We start from the raw sequence: 4249 nt of genomic DNA on the forward strand, positions 1-4249 counted from the left end.
ATGTACCATCATCTAGGGGGGGCTAAATGGTAGCCGTTTTTTGGGCTCTCACCAAAATATTTTAAGAAGCCACTTCACCCCACAAAAACACCCTAGCACAATGACTAGGCTCACTCTTTCATTGTAAATAGCGTGTGTGTGTGATTAGGATTTTTATCACATTTTTTAATTAAATAATTGAGCGAGTCATTGGGCTAGAAGACAAAAAATGACTTTATAATATTATGGTCCTCTTTACATGTAAATATTATCCATCAAATAAAGGACCTAAGTATAAAGGTTTTTTTTCATTTTTTTTGTATTTATGTAAATATATATTCCTAGGTGTGTGTTATCAGGCCTAAGTATGCTAGCTTCCATTGCGTGTCATTACTTATACATGTTTTACTATCATTCTATCCCTTAAGTTCTACTCACACAAGCCTTGAAAAAACTTTGTGTGACTTCACCGTAAAAATTCACCAATCACCTTATTGGCTCTGTCATATTTTTCCATTCCTCCCAGATAAATATTCACAAGTACATAGGTTTCATCTTCAAATAAATTTCATAAATCACTCAAACTATAGAATAATTGAGGTTCCCTTCCCTCATGAGTTTCCTCCTTTAATTTTTTCACATATATACTTTTAGTTGCCACCATGCATCCCATGTGTCCATTTCTTCATAACATTCATGACTAGCTTACCTATCTTCTTGACCCACATATATCATATATGATACTTATCCTATGACATACATGTGTGCAAGATCCTTGAAAACATAGGTCATGATTGATGTATGGGGGGCTCACTTGGAAGCTACAAAAGAAAAGAATCAAATAGTGGCCCACTTCAAGCTTTATGTGTTGGAATTAGGGTTGCAGAGAAACACACACAGCTTGAAGAAGACAAAGGAAGATCAAGGCACACAATAGAGAGTGTATTACTTAGTGTGCAATGGAAAGATGGATAGCCCTAGAGTGATGGGCGTATATACAATGTACGGGGGAAAAAACCTCCTAAAGAGGGAAAAAATGCCCCGGCGGTCCTAGTGTGTTCACACACATCACTACCACATGTATATGGTAACAAATCCCCCCTGGAGTGATGCGGTGAACGAGAGCTGGCACATGAGTAGAGGGAAGTGCCATGCCCTGAGGACAGGATCAGTCCACAAAGGGGAGTAAGCCCAAAGCTTTGCGGAAAGCTTCAAGCTTCTCAAGAGACAATGCCTTTGTGAAAAGATCTGCAAGGTTGTCCTGTGTTGGCACATAAGCCAAGCTGATCTCTCCTACTGAGAGCCTCTCTCTAACATAGTGGTAATGCACCTCAATGTGCTTTGTGTGAGCATGAAAAACTGGGTTCCTCGCAACTGCCAATGTGCTCTGACTGTCAGTGTAGATAGTGTTGGCAGTGTCCTGTCGAACACCCAAATCAGCCATAAGGCGTCTGAGCCATACACACTCAACTGTAGCTGTGAAGATTGCCCTGTACTCAGCCTCACAACTCAAACTGTCCACAGTAGGTTGCTTCTTGCTCAACCATGATATACATGAACTGCCAAGCATGAAACAAAAACAACTTGTGGACACTCGCGTGTCAAAACAACCAGCCCAATCTGAGTCCGAAAAAGCATGTAGTCTGGCGGCAATGATCCCCCCTTGGGATAAAACAAGCCAAGATGTAAAGTGCCACTAAGGTAGTGGAAAATCCTCTTGACAGCCTGTCAATGCTTAGACCTTGGGCTATGCATAAATCTGTTGACCCGTGAGACTGCAAACTGAATATCCGACCTCGTGTTGCATACATAAATGAGGCAGCCAACACCAGTTTGGTAAAGAGTGACATCATCAGGATCACCATCATCATGTAGACTCAACTTCAAAACTGTTTCCATGGGAGTGGCAATAGGTTTGCAATCCTCAAGTCCAAACTTACATAGCAATGTCTCTATGTAACTTTTCTGACACAAGGCAATACCACCATCACACTGCTTAAACTGTATTCCCAAATAATGATGCAACAACCCCAAATCTTTCATCTTGAAAGTAGCATTCAAATCAGCCTTAAATTCAGTAATATGTCTCTCATTTGGTCCAGTGATCAGCAAATCATCAACATAAAGAACCACAATGAGAAGTACATCACCCTCACGCTTTACATACAATGTGCTTTGTGTTGGACTGTTACGAAAGCCTTGTTTGACCAAATGAGTGTCAGCTTTCTCATACCAAGCACGAGGAGATTGCTTCAACCCATACAAAGCCTTGTTACATTTGCACACTTTGTCCTCTTGTCCTTTTATGACAAAACCGCGAGGCTGCGTTACATAAACTTCCTCAAATATGTCACCATTCAAGAAAGCAGTAACAATGTCTGATTGATGTACATTCCAACCAAAATGAGCTGCCAATGCACATAGAAAATGCACAGTAGTCATACGACAAGTGGGAGAAAAAGTCTCTTCATAATCTATGCCTTTTTGCTGTGCATAACCTTTTGCAACAGGTCGAGCCTTATGGCGATCGATATTCGCACCATCCGGTTTGCGTTTCAGCTTGTAAACCCACTTCGTACCAATGGCCTTTTTGCCAGGAGGCAAATCACATAAAGTCCATGTGTCATTTTCTATAAGTGCATCATATTCTGATTGCATGGTAGCCATCCAATTTTCTGAATTCTATGCTTCATCAAAAGACAGGTTCCTCAACATCATGTAAACTAGACACAGCCAAAGCATAAAAATCTGATGCATAAGATGCATGGCGAGAGCCTGAACGAGTACAACTGGACAAAGGTGCATCCAATTTATTGTCATGCAAAGTGTGCACCAGCCATTTTGGCATACCTCTAGCCTACTCATTTTCAGCCCTTTCCTCATCAAGTACATCATGTACATCTGCATCATTTTGGCATACCTCTAGCTTGCTCATTTTCAGCCCTTTCCTCATCAAGTACATCATGTACATCTGCATCAGTAATAGGCTGATCTAAAACATTTTCAGAAACCCCCATAGGCTGTACATTTGCCTCATTGGAACTTACATTCGTATTTCCACCACTGAAAAGAGGCAACAAAGTGTCATAAATGTCCTGTGAGCTTACATTACTGTCTCTAGTACATGACAGCAAGGGCTGAACAGAATCTTCCACAAACACTACATCCTGAGAAACCAAAATACGTTTTGTTTGCAGATGATACAACGTGTAACCTTTGCTTTCAGCACTATAACCAACAAAAATACATTTGATAGCCTTATCATCCAATTTTTTGCGCTGCACTTGTGGCCCACAAACATCACTATGCACAAGCTGCAACCTGCATGTGGCCCGAACTTAACCATCCTTTGGAAACTTAGAACGCTGCATCTTACCCAAAATACAGCCTTCACAAACATGTTTGACAGGTGCTTCAAGAGGCGGCAAAGAAGCAACCATATCAGATTTCTGCAAACGCAGCAAACTGGCAAAATTTAGATGACCAAAACGTGCATGCCAAAGTTTTGCATCTGAATTAGCCCTTGAATCTGCAACAGCATTTGCAAAATTTTATCCACACTTGTCATACAAAGTGAGCTTATACAGCCCACGGCACAAAAGGCCAGATGCAACAATTTCATCACCAAAACTGAGATCATGAATTGTACATCTGTCATCCACAAATTTGACTACTAGTCCAAGTCTAGCAAGTGCAGATACAGACAAGAGATTCTTCTTGATCCCAGGTACATAAAGTGCATCAACAAGTGTGAAGGAACTGCCATTATCAGCAGTGAGCACAATCTTTCCAACTCCTTGAACTGGATAAGAGGTGTTGTTGGCACAAGTGACTGAATTCCCATGAGGGACAGACTCGAGAGAGGTAAACAATTCACGATGTGAGGTAATGTTCTTTGTAGCACCACTGTCGAAATACCACACATGTGAATCTGTAGCAACTGACAAGCATGCATCATGGACAACAGGATTGTAAGTGCACTCTACGCTAAAAGCCCATTCGGCATCAACATCAGCAACACAGTCTCCTTTCACAGAAGACTCAACAATGGCTGCATTTGTAGTGGAACCAGCATTTGCAGTGGAACCACCCTCTTTCTTCTTAGCCTCTTGGCCTTCAACTTAGGACACGACTTGATCAAGTGATCATTGGCTTTACAATAATGGAAACACATCTTCTTTTTGCCCTTATCACCAGAATTGCCAGACGAAGTACTGCCAGCAGAAGCATTAGGAATAGAATTTTTGACACTCGCAGTAGAACCATAAGA

Source organism: Adiantum capillus-veneris, chromosome 20 (genome assembly GCF_014529385.1).
Source record: "Adiantum capillus-veneris isolate H3 chromosome 20, ASM1452938v2, whole genome shotgun sequence".
In the NCBI taxonomy this organism is placed as follows: domain Eukaryota; kingdom Viridiplantae; phylum Streptophyta; class Polypodiopsida; order Polypodiales; family Pteridaceae; genus Adiantum; species Adiantum capillus-veneris.